Source organism: Microtus ochrogaster, chromosome 1, assembly GCF_000317375.1.
Source record: "Microtus ochrogaster isolate Prairie Vole_2 chromosome 1, MicOch1.0, whole genome shotgun sequence".
Lineage (NCBI taxonomy): Eukaryota > Metazoa > Chordata > Mammalia > Rodentia > Cricetidae > Microtus > Microtus ochrogaster.
Window position 1 is genome coordinate 11237249 of NC_022009.1, and position 13139 is coordinate 11250387.

At 38.9% G+C, this 13139-nt stretch overlaps 1 protein-coding gene across 1 annotated transcript in view; it reads left to right on the forward strand.

Moving 5' to 3' along the window:
- Mnat1 (MNAT1, CDK activating kinase assembly factor) overlaps positions 1–13139 on the forward strand; it is a 108850-nt gene that overhangs the window by 42143 nt on the left and 53568 nt on the right. The window lies entirely within an intron of this gene.

Consider the following 13139-nt stretch of genomic DNA (forward strand, 5'->3'; position numbering starts at 1 on the left):
CTCTCTCTCTCTCTCTCTCTGTGTGTGTTCTGGTACATTCACCCATGTGTGTACTTGCAGAGGTTAGAGTAGACATCAGCCATCTTTCTGGTTTTGAGAGTCTGTCACCGAAATGCTTTGAAAAGACCGATGAGTGATGTGAGATTAAAACCAATTACAAACAAACCTTATTTTCTTAAAGCACAGATCCATATGCATAGGGTTTTATTAATAATTTTGCTTTTGCCTTGTTAAAGACAGCAAGGCATATAATTATTTTAAGATATGAGTATTTAAAAAGTAGTATTGTTTCTGAGTACACGCTAACAGACTAATTTTTACAACTTTAATACATAAGCTTTGTGTGCCAGCTTTTTTCCCCATGCAAAATGAACCTTAATATGCCCTGCAATTAGTGACAAATAAGAAACCTTGTAATTAAGAGACGATCTGTTTATTTAAGAGCTTTTGAAGGCTGTAAAAGATTATGCCTGGCTATATATGAGGAAAATGATTTGAAATAATGCCCCTCGGTTCCCCTTTTATAATAAATCTCAGCTGTGTGTTCTGCGCAAGGGCTCAGTGCCAAAAAGAACAGGTTCAACTTGTCCGTGAGGATTTGCACCACAGCAAAGCGCACAACTGCTTTGTGGAGGTCACAGTGGAGGTCACAGGTTTGTGCAATGGAATAAAGGTGGGTTACAGACACTGTAGTCCTCGTGTTTCTTGCTGTTTAAGAATCAGTGTTAATGTCAAGCGTTAAAAGCATAGTTAGATCATAAAAGTAAACACCAAGAACAGTTCTCAGTGTGTTTCCAAATGAATTTAAAGTAACTTCATCAGCTCCTTGTACCAGAATACTTCTAAAGAGCTTCAGAGTAATTTTATCGTCATTTTTATTATGCAGAAAAATTATTTTATTTGGTAGTTCTGAGTGTGTTTAGTGGAGTAGGAGACCCTTGTGTAAGAATCAAGTGCTAAGGGGTAGGAGTTTCTTATGGCTGAGGGAGGGGAGTGTGGATGAGTTCCAATGCAAGGTCAGATGTCCTGAGAAGGTAAGAAGATGTATGTTCTCATTAAATTCTATTTCTCCCCATCTTAATAAGACCAGGGGGTCAGAATTTAACAACAGCAGCAAAGGAAATGCTGCTCTGTATTACTACTGAACTCTTTCCCCAGGTATTTTAGGATTATTCATTTGTCTGTCTGTCTGTCTGTCTGTCTGTCTATTTATCTGTTTCTCTACCTACCTACCTACCTACCTACCTACCTACCTACCTACCTACCTACTTCAGTTTTTAGAAGAGATGACTCAAAAGAAGTAGTCTGTGGAGAGATGGTGAGAGCCAGGCATGGAAGCTCTGGGTTTAAGGATTCCAGAAAACCATAGAAGGAAATGAGCAGATGCAGAACTTACCTGCGCTGTGTTTTCCCTAAAGTTATGTCTGATTGTTTTGTTTTGTTTTTTTTTTATTTTGGTGACCATGTTTATTTTCAGTGGTGATTTCAACAGAGCAACAGGCAGCCGGTGCTGTTGGTGGGAGATTAAGTGGTAATCTGTAGAATGTGTTTCAGCAAAGGCAGCTGACTGGCGGCAGCATCTGTCCTAGCAACTGGTCATATGTTAGGACTTACCAGTGCTAAAGACCAAGCTGTAAAATTGAGAAGTGCTTGGAAGTTAGGTTCTTCCTTGTCCTATAGGTTGCTGTTGATACTTTATTAAGTGTACCTCTCTTTGTTTACTTTTTTTTTTTATAAAAGGAGGACAATAGAATAAAATTAGTTTTTATCCCCATGAATTAAAACAAAAAGCAAAATAAAAAAAATAACTTAGAGCAAACTGTGTGACAGTCTAGATGCTTTTGCTTTGTGGGAACAGCACTTACACAGGAGAAAACTCCAAAAGGACTGTGGCTCTCCTGTACTGCTTTCCTAATCCTTGGAGTGGCCAGGAAGCACTGTCAGAGGCACGGTAAAGCCGGCTTAAAGCGTTGGCGGCTTAGGGCTCCATGGAAGGTAGTTTATTTCAGCATGTTAAGAATTATTCTTTCTAGTTGAAATAGTCTTTCTGATCATATTTCAAAGTGTATACAGTTTATAATGGCTGGAAAATAAGCCATTAACTTTTATGCTATTTAAAGAAGTTGTTTCTGTTTATTATGAAAAAAAAGTGAACATCTAAGAAAATGTATATAAAAGTTAGAGTTCATATCTCAGTACGGGTGCAGTTTGCCTAAGTCTAAATGTTTTTAAGAAATTGTAAATATTTTTTGGAAATGACATTTTAGCAAACTAATATAACGTTCATTTAAAAAGAGCCTATATATTAATAGATAAATAAGTACTTATACTTTATGATAAATGGTTATAAATCCATGTTGTTGCATATTAATTTGTACATGTCAATAAATACTTGAAAATAGGGTCAGTTCTGGTGATATACATTATATTACAACATCACAGTACCTACCATTTCCTAAATATTTGATAAATGAATTTAAATATTCCTTTAATAGGAAAGTGCATGGGACCTCTGGCAATGGATGGTTTAAAACCTCAGTAGGAGGTCTGGGGAGATGGCTCAACAGTTAAGAGCACTGGCTGCTCTTGCACAGGACCTGGGTTCAGTTCCTAGCACCTATATGGTAGCTTGTAACTATCTGTATATTTCAGTTCCTGAGGGTCCAACACCCTCTCCTGGCCTCCATGGCCAATGAGCATACCCACAGTACACATTAAAACCAAAACCAAATAAAAAAAAAAAACAAAACCTTAAAAATCCTCCAGACTTGGGTGGGGTATTAGTTATTTGTTTGGCTCCAACAATAAAATACCTAACAAAAGAGATTTTACGGTAATTATTCATTCAGTAGTTCAAAGACCTTAACAAACAAAGAGATTTGTCATACACTGTTTGGGAGGGTGAGGTAGAGGATTGGAGGGGCCATTATAAAACACCTGTTCCTTCCTGAAATAGACATTCTTGATATGCACCACACACTGTTCCAGGCAGAGGATGTGTGTGACTCAATCTTTATAGCTTTTTGGTATATTTACACTGAAAAAAATGTTTTTTTGCTTTGCTTATATAATAAAGGAACATCTAGATAACTTTGCATAAACCAAATTTATATTTTATTGTGATCAGAAATGCACACACATTTTTTACGTTGTCATTCTCTTTAGTTAACTACTAGTTCATTTTTACGTTGTCATTCTCTTTAGTTAACTACTAGTTCAGTTTTACATTGTCATTATCTTTAGTTAACTACTAGTTCATTTTTACGTTGTCATTATCTTTAGTTAACTACTAGTTCATTTTTAAGTTGCCGTTATCTTTAGTTAACTACTAGTTCATTTTTAAGTTGTCATTATCTTTAGTTAACTACTAGTTCATTTTTGGTACCAAGATAAGAATTATTTCTTAAAAATTAATTTTGTAGGAACTTACAACAAATCAGCTAAAATGTTCTGTGCCTAAAAAGCTGATTTTGAAATTTCTGCCAAGAACTGTTTTCCTTAGAATTAACACAGTCTTTTTAAGGAAACAGGCTTTGTCTCACCAGATAGTCTCCCTTGATGTTTTTCTTTTCTGGTCTTTTTATAGAAACAAACATGATTTGCCGGACGCTATGTCCTCTTGGCAACAAATTATAGTCCAGCAGCAAGGCAAGCAAAAAAGAAAGAATTAAAAGCAGTTCTCTCACATTGTGTTGTTTGCCCACGCCCAAGGAAAAATAAATCTAAAATAACAAAATCAAAGTAGATAAATACCTTGGGTTTTTCCTCTCTTCCCTCCTTCCCTCCCCTTTGAGACAAAGTTCCTCTGTAGCCCTGAACTCCACAGTGGCAGACTTATGTGACCCTCCTATCCCGCTTCCCCGAATACTCAGATTACAGGTAGGTACCATGTAACCTTTTCACTTCTGAGTAGGTTGCTTTTTATTTTTGAAACTCTTTCTGCAGTAGTTTAGCTTGGTATGCTAACAATGTCTAAAGGTAGAGCTGAAGTATTATTTAAAGGACATGTTTCTATGTGGTATTTGAACACTGAACGATGAGTTTTGAGAGTGGACGCAGTGAGTGAATTTGGTGGGCAGATTGTGATATTTCAGAGCCAATTTGCTAGAAACATTTTTTTGAGTCTTGTCTTGACTAAGAGAGAATGTAGCATAGCTCTTTAGCATAGGACCATTCAGTTGATAACAATGAACAAGGTTTATTCAGCTTGACAAATTAGAAATTCTGCATTCTGCTGAACTAGGAAACAAGGTGCTGTCTCAGTGTACGCAGTGCGAGGCCTCCTTTCTTATGTTTGAGAAGGAAAATATATTTTGGGTTGGTAGCAAATATGTTTTGAAGGATGAAGAGGAGTCAGAAAGGCTGATTCTAGGAATGTCATCATTAGAATGCTTTAGAAGTGATATTTTTTGAAGTTATATTCTGCCCATTTAAAAACATTTATCTTGTCTGATGATTTTAGTAAAGAACTGGGAAATACAGAAATGAGTGCTTGTTTTTTTCCCTTGGGGTGTTTCTTTAATTATGTGAACCAGGCGTATATTAAGTTGGAGGAAAATCCTGTTTATTTTTGTGATACACAAAAAGGCAGCGGCTTATTTTGCTGAGTGGTCATGGATTCCTAGCGGACTCGGTTGCTCTCCCAGTCTTCCCCCACCCTCACCTTGGGCAATATAAATAGACTTAGAGAATTTCTGTGTTCCCTCAGTTCACTCAGCTTTAGCGGGAAACCGGCATAGGTGCCTAGTTATCTTTTAGCCTCCAGACCCCTGCCCTCAATTTATCCTTTGACAGTTACTGTAAACTTTGAAAAATAATGAGAAAAAGTCATTCTGTGTGCCTGTCAGGGATGGGGGCTGAATTCAACCTATCATGAAATGATGTTTTACCAGGAAGTTATTACTGTGCAGCTGTTTCAGTGATGACAGGCTGACATCACCCTGGAGTGGCCGGAACAACAAAGTACAGAAATTACTCTGCTTGTTCCTAAAATAAACTGAAGATACCTGCCCTACCACAGAAATGTGACTCTAAATAAGCAATTTGTAAACTGTGTCAAGCATATTCTTTTAGTTTGCTTGCATCCTAAAACATTAAAAAAATTCATACCAACATACATATGCATATGTACATGCACACATGTTTATTAGGACACTTACCAAAATAGAAACTACAGAAATACCTTGTTTAATTTTTCTCAATGACTTCCCGTAGATCCTGTCTCGGGAAGTAGCCCTAGAACTGAGGTGACTCAGCGTGCCGAGAGTGGAAGGCTCGGGATCCCAGTTTCAATAGCAGTGCCACGTGCTCTGTAGAATTTACAGATTTACCTTCGGGAGAGGAGCACCTGCCTGCCATTGTTCTTTCCTGTGTTATTTAAATGACCTTAAGAAATGCAAGTAGAAAGCCAGGCTGTGGTGGGAGGCAGAGGCAGGTGGATCTCTCTGAGTTCGAGGCCAGCCTGGGCTACAGAGTAAGTTCCAGGACAAGCTCCAGAACCACACAGAGAAACCCTGTCTTGGTTGGGGGGGGGGTGAGAACTACAATTAGAAATGATTTCCTCATACTCCATGATTACTGAAATAAAAACTCTGCAGGGCAGAAGCTGATTTGCACACATACATATACACGTATAAGATATATGTATATGTGATGTCTATGAATGGTTGTGTGTGGGCATGTACATGTGTGCATGTGTGTCTGTGAAGGTCTGTAGTTGATGTCAAGTGCCTTCCATGATTACTCTCTACCTCATATGTTAGTCAAGGCTCTCTGTTAAATCCAGAGACCAAGGATCTTCTGCCTCTGCCCCCCATGCTGGGATTACATGTGGGCCACCTGACTCATCTTGCATTCCTGTGCGTGCTGGGGAGCCGAACTCTGGTCCTGACTCTTGCATACTTAGGTTCTAAGCTGGCTCTTACAGGAGTAATGGATGGTGTATTCAGGCAAGTAAGATATTGTTGAGTGTATGGTTTGTAGCCATCTACCCATCTCTCCTGAGAGTAGTGATTAAACACACTCTCCAGGTTGCATGCTTTTCTGTGGCTCTGCTCATTAAATTTGTTTATCTCCAAAGCCTTTTGTTTATTGTATGACAACAATGATAAAAATGGAAAAGGTCTTAGTTTTGTGCTTTTTTTGAAACAGCATTTTCTACAGTATATTTAATCACCAATATAAGGCTTACTTTTAATCTTAAGAATCAAAAGCAGGGGCAGTAGTATCTCTTTGATTTCCTCAAATATATATTAAGCAAAGGGAACGTTTTATTACAATGGACTCTGTGTATTATGGGATGTGAAAGGGATTCCCACACATGATTTAAAACCTTTCTTGCTCTATGGAACTAACGAGAGAGCCCGTGGTGAAGAGCACTTTCTGCTCTTGCACAGAACCTGAGTTCACTTCCAAGCACCCACTTCCAAGTTCTCAACTGTGAAGATTTACTCCCAAGGAGGTCCTCAGTCCTCTTCTGGCCTTCCAGGCCCTAGACAGTGCATGCAGGCAATCATACATTGAAATATTTGCAAAAAAGAAGAAATCCATAAAATAACTATTTTAACAAGAAAAATGTTAAAGAGTGCTTGCAAAAAATATTTTCAACTAACACATAACACAATACTTAGTCAGTGTTTTTTTTTGTTTTTTTTTTTTTTTTGTTTTTTGCTTTTTCGAGACAGGGTTTCTCTGTGGCTTTGGAGCCTGTCCTGGAACTAGCTCTGTAGACCAGGCTGGTCTCGAACTCACAGAGATCCACCTGGCTCTGCCTCCCGAGTGCTGGGATTAAAGGCGTGCGCCACCATCGCCCGGCCTTAATCAGTGTTTTAATTTGTTTGGAAATATTCTAAATATATGGACCAGAGTGGTCTGACACTAATACAGATCATCATTCTCCAGAATCCTGAGGGCATGAACCTTGACTGGGCTGTGCCCGGTTGACAGGTATTGTGGGCTCAGAATTGAACTCCACGTCTACAAGTCCTCCCACGTGTCCAGATTCTCTTGTGCCCACTCACTGAGCTGCTCAGAAGTTGAATGTAGGCATTGAGCAACATCTGGGACTCTAGCTACAGCTGTGGCAGGAACAGGAGCTTCCACAGTGGCTGGCCATTCATCCTCTGCTACGTAAGTCTGGGCTTCAGCTACTATGGGTTAAACAGAATCAGGAGCTGCAACAGGGGCCTGACCGTCAAGCAGGATCTCTTGAGAACTACCCCGAGCATCTCCTATGGCCTGATCATCATGGAGAGAAGCTTGCAGGCTGTGGTTGAGTTTGGAATGGAACTCACTGTGAATGTGCCTGGAGACATGGACTCTACTTTAGCAGAGGCAAGGACAGATAAGTAACCATAGGAATGGGTGGACCCAGAAACATCTTTAAAGCTTCCACTTGATTCTGGCAGTTTTTCTTGAAAATTCTGTGAATTCTTCTGCTTGTACTTAGCTCATTGGTTCTTTAATCAAATCTGGATCTCATACTCAGTCACACCAATCATTAGTGCCAGCTCCACACGTTCCTCCAGACTTGGAGGAGGGGCTCTTGTTCATTGGAGTACATGGTGTGTACTCTCTTAGAAAAGGTGTGTGACAGCATCTGCCTGTGGACTGGTCATTTCAAACATGCTTTCTGTGATGGAGATAAGATGTTCCAGTATTGGCTTGCAAGCTTTTGTTTCTTACTATTTGCATTTCAAATTAGCATTGACATCCTTCTGAATGTAGTTCAAGCTGTCTGCACTGATGCGGTTTCGTCTTGACACTGTTCCTGCTGACTGCTCTTCCCTACTTAACGTTTTTTACTGTCAGAAGGTAAAACATGTTGCTCTGGTGATTTTGCTGTTCTTCCCAATGCACTGCATGGAGTCTCTATCCTATTCTAGTATAAGCTGCGCTGTCCCATTCTTTCACATATTGACTTTTCTATCCCTTTGATTCTCTCTTTTTAAAAAATGTCATTGCGTCTGTTCATTGTATACGGTACTGTACAAAGTTTTCACCTAAATATGGGATATAAGTTGAGCACATCTTTCCATGATTCCCTTCCTATTCTTTACTGTCCCTCCACCCTTTCCTTTTGATCATCTAGATGGTTTCATTCCTACTTGAATGTTATATTTACATTCATGATTTTATGTAAATACATATAAAATCTAGAAACCACAAATGAGTAACCATATGACATTTGTCGCCGTGAGAGTGGCTCAATTCACTTAAATGTGATTGTCTTCATTTGTATTTGTTTTCCTGAAGATGGCATACCTTGATTCTTTATGGCTGAAAAAAATTTTATTGTTTATATACTGTGTTTTCTTTATCCATTCCTCTGTTGATAAACACATAGGTTGGTACTATAACTTAGCTATTGTGATGGGTGCTGCAAGAAACATTAATGTGCAGGTATCTCTATAGCACGTTGACTTAGAGTTCTTTAGTTAAATACTCAGAAGTATCACTGGGTCATATAGTAGATCTATTTTTAGGGTTTTGTTTTTGTTTTTTTGTTTTTTTTTAGTGATCTTCATACTGATTTCTATAGTTTCTGGATTAGTTTGTTCCCATTAGCAGTTTTTTTTTTAATACAAGTTTTCCTCTTATTTATGTCTTTGCCAGCATTTGTTATTTGTATTCTTAAAGATTTATTTTATAGACACACACATATTTGAATAGTGTGTGTCCATCCATTTGGATATGTTTGTGTGAAGCAGGTGCCTGTGTTGGAGTACAGATGGTTGTGAGCTGCTGGCTCTGAGTGTTTGCATTCTTCATGATTGCCATTCTAATGGGGTGGGTGGAATCACCCTGTGGTTTTGATATGTATTCTCTATTGGCTAGTGAGGTTGAAGAGTGTTTCGTGTGTTTGATACTCGTTTTATTTCACCTTTTGAGAACTGTGTGTTCATTTTATTCGTTATTTATTGATTGGATTGTTGTTGTTTTTACTCCTTTTAGGCTTTTTGGGGGGCCCACCACCCAGCTCCCAAATAAATCACACACAGAGGCTTATTCTTAGGAATGCCTGACTGAAGCTTGGCTTTTTTCTTACCAGCTTTTCTTAAATTATCCTGACTACCTTTTGCCTCTGGGCTTTTTCCTTTCCTTACTTCTGTATATCTTTCTTTCAATCACACTCTGTGGCTGTCATGGTGATTGGCCCTTAGCGCCCTCCTTCTTTTACTCGTTTCTCCTATTTATTCTCTCTTCCTGCCAGCCCTACCTATTCTTGCTCCTGCCTCGCTATTGGTCATTCAGCTCTTTATTAGACCTTCAGGTGTTTTAGACAGACAAAGAATCCCAGCTTTACAGAGTTAGACAAATGCAGTGTAAACAAAAGTCACACACTTGAAAATAATACTCCCCAGCACCGAGCTATTTGATTTTTTTCTGAGGTTTTAAGTTCCTTATATGCTGAAGATATGAACGCTTTGTCGAGTGTGTAGATAGCAAGGGTTTTCTTCTGTCCTGCAGGCTGTCCTTCACTCAGCAGCAGCAGACTTTCCAATTGCCTGGAGGTCCGCTCTCCTGTTGTTGGCATTGTTTCCTGAATGGTTAGAGCCCTACTCAGTGGTCCTTACCTATGCCTGTATTTTACAGGGCTTCCTTACGTTTTTCTCTTAATTGTTTCAAAGTTTCAGATCTTGTATTAAGGTCCTTGTTCTTTGGTTTTTAGCATGATTTGTAAAGGAAGTTATTTAGCATTTATTGTATATTTTTGGCACCTTTCTAAAAAATTAGGTGGTTGTGGCTATGTGAGTTTATACTGGGGTCCCATGGGCTGTTCTGTTGATCTGTGCATCTGCTTTTGCGGCAGCAGCATGCTGGGCTTGTTGCCGTGTCAGCATAACTGGAGTTAGGTGTTGTAGTACTTTCAGCATTGTTTTTCTCAGAGTGCTTTGCCTATCTCTGGTCTTTCGTGCTCCTGTATGAATTTTAAAGTTTTGTTTCTCTATTTCTATGAAGAATAGCATTGAGAAACTAGTTCAGTGCTAAAGAGAACTTAATGCTTTTACCAAGGATCAGAGTTCGGGTTCCAACATCCATAATCCACACTGCTATTCACAATCACCTGTGACTCCAGCGCCAGGAGATCTGACACCCTCTTCTGAACTCCATGGATGTCTGCATAACATACATAACACATAATTAATAGATAAAAGTAATCTTAAATAATGCTAAACTTAAAACGAATGGCATTGAAATTTTGATGGGAATTAGCTGGAATATGTTGGATTACTTTGGTGCTATAGCCATTTTGACAATATTGATGCCCCCAGTCCATGATCATAGAAGGTCTCTGCTGTTTTCTTCAGTTTTCTCCTTCAGTCTTTTATTGTAAAAGGCTTGTATTTCACTTCTTAGTTAAGTCTTTCCATTTTTTTCCCTCTTCTTTTTGAGACAGGGTTTCTCTGTGTAGCCTTGGCTGTCCTGGAACTCTGTAGACCAGGCTGGCCTCGATCTCATAGAGATCCACCTGCCTCTGCCTGCCAAGTGCTGGGATAAAGGTGTGTGCTACCACTGCCCAGCTGTTTGTTTGTTTATTTATTTATTTATTTATTTCATTTTTTTTGAAAGACCTGTGAATGAAGCTATTTTCCTGATTTCTTTCTTGACATGTTATTGGTATATAGAAAAGCTACTGGTTTTTCTATGTTAACTTTATATACTGCCACTATAAAGTATATATCAGTTCCATGAGCTTTCTGGTAGGGTCTTCAGGATCTTTTGTGCATAAAGTCATAACTGCAAATAAGGATACTTTATCGTCTTACTTTCCTAATTTTGGCTGATTTCCTTGTTTTGTTTCTCTAGCCAGGATTTTGAAGCATGATACTGAGTAATTGTGGAAAAAGTGGACACCCTTGTCTTGTTCCTGATTTTACTGGAAGTGTCTTTAGTTTTTCCACTTTCAACGTTGGCTATAGGTTTGTCATTTGCAGCCTTTATTATGCTGAGATGTGTTCCCCATGTTTCTTATATCTTCTGAACTTTTTTTTTTTTTTTTTTTTTGGTTTTTCGAGACAGGGTTTCTCTGTGGCTTTGGAGCCTGTCCTGGAACTAGCTCTGTAGACCAGGCTGGTCTCGAACTCACAGAGATCCGCCTGCCTCTGCCTCCCGAGTGCTGGGATTAAAGGCGTGCGCCACCACCGCCCAGCTATCTTCTGAACTTTTATCATGAAGGAATGTTGGATTCTTTCAAAATACTTGCCTGTATCTGTTGAGTTACTACTGTGATTTCTGTTTATCTGTTGAGTTACTACTGTGATTTCTGTTTTGGAGTCTGTTTACATGTTATTTATTTTAATGTGCTGAACCATCCCTGTGTCCATTGGGTGAAATCAACTTGAAGCGTTTTTTAATTGGATTTGCAGGCATTTAATTTTTGGATGTATGTCTTCACTAGGAGACAGGATATTCCCTGGAGAAGGATCTATACTTTTTGTCCTATTAATCCCAGCACTCAGGAGGCAGAAGCAGACTGATCTCTAGGAAAACAATTTGTATTAGTTGCTTGTCTTGTTGCTGTGACAAAAGCCTGACTGGAACAATTTTAGGGAGGAAGGGATAATTCGTTTTGGCTCAGAGGGTTTGAGGTTACAGTCTGTCAATGGTGGAGAAGTCGTGGCATGAGGAGCTGGAGGTGGAAGGATGTTGCTCACACTTAGAGTGAGTCTTCTCAATCCATTACAGACCCGCCTAGAGGCTTTTCTCCTTGGTTACTCTGGAGTCCCAAGTTAGCAATCAGTATTTCCCATCAGAAAGAGTAAGACTAGCGATTAGTATTGAGTCCGTAAACATCAAGGAGGGAAAGGTAGATGAAAAGAGGGCGCTGGTGACAGGGGCAGGCAATGAGAGAGTCCTTGCTCAGGGCTTAATGAAAGAGAGGAAAAAAATGGAATCAAATAACGTTTAACAGTCTCATCTCAGAAGGCTGAGACAGGTGAGCCTGCAATCAAGGCTAGCGTGTATTCTTTGGGAAAGCCTATTAAAAGAAAAGAATAGAAAGAAGGGGAAGGAAGGGAGGGATGAGAACAACACAGGGCAGAGATGGCCTATTAACTTGACATTGGATATTAAATACAGGTATAAATATGGCAGGGAGGGTATAAAGTCCTAATACAGTCTCTTGTCTGTTTATTGCAGCTCTTGTTCCTGACTCCCAGATTATTCATATTCTCTCTCTCTCTCTCTCTCTCTCTCTCTCTCTCTCTCTCTCTCTCTCTCTCTCTGTGAGAGAGAGAGGGGGAGATTTTTTTTAACTTGATTACATAGATCTTGAATGTGAACTATGTAGATGATAACATAAAGTTGCAGTACCAAAGTATTGGCTATACTGAATTATTCTAAGGTGATGGTTGACATCTCTCCCTCCTTCAGAGAATAAATGGTAGGACACCACAGCGTCAGCAACTCAGATGTTGCCAATATTTTTAGTACATGCTTTCCCACTGCAGTGACTTAAGAAAGCTAAAATTCATGTCTTGAGATACATATTCTGTGTCATCCTTTGTAAAAAGTTGTAAATTAGAGAAATGATGAAAACTATCAGAATCAGAAATCATACACCTTATTAAGAAATAGAGAAGCCGGGCGATGGTGGCGCACGCCTTTAATCCCAGCACTCGGGAGGCAGAGGCAGGTGGATCTCTGTGAGTTCGAGACCAGCCTGGTCTACAGAGCTAGTTCCAGGACAGGCTCCAAAGCCACAGCGAAACCCTGTCTCGAAAAACAAAAAAAAAAAAGAAATAGAGATTTCTATAAGTCAGAGAGTCCTTTCCCAAGCAAATGATAAATACGTACATTGTATATAAGCATACTTAGATGGCTGAGTGGCATTTGATTTTGTGTCCTTGTATTCAGATGTGATAACTAGTAGTTCTTTCTTCTTTGAAAAGTACCTAGATGTTCAATTGAATTGAGTTTTTGATCATTAATTATTTTTTACATCATATGTGTATATATGTTCATATAGTGCTCATTTGGTAAGCCTGATTTTATTATAAAGAGCTAAGATATTTATGTGATGGTTTTTCAAAATTTATTTTGTTAGCTCCTTTCCCTAGTTAGAACTTTAAAAAAAAAAACCTGATCATTAAATCTGTGAAAGTATCTTATAAAAATTGAAATATATAAGATTGGCC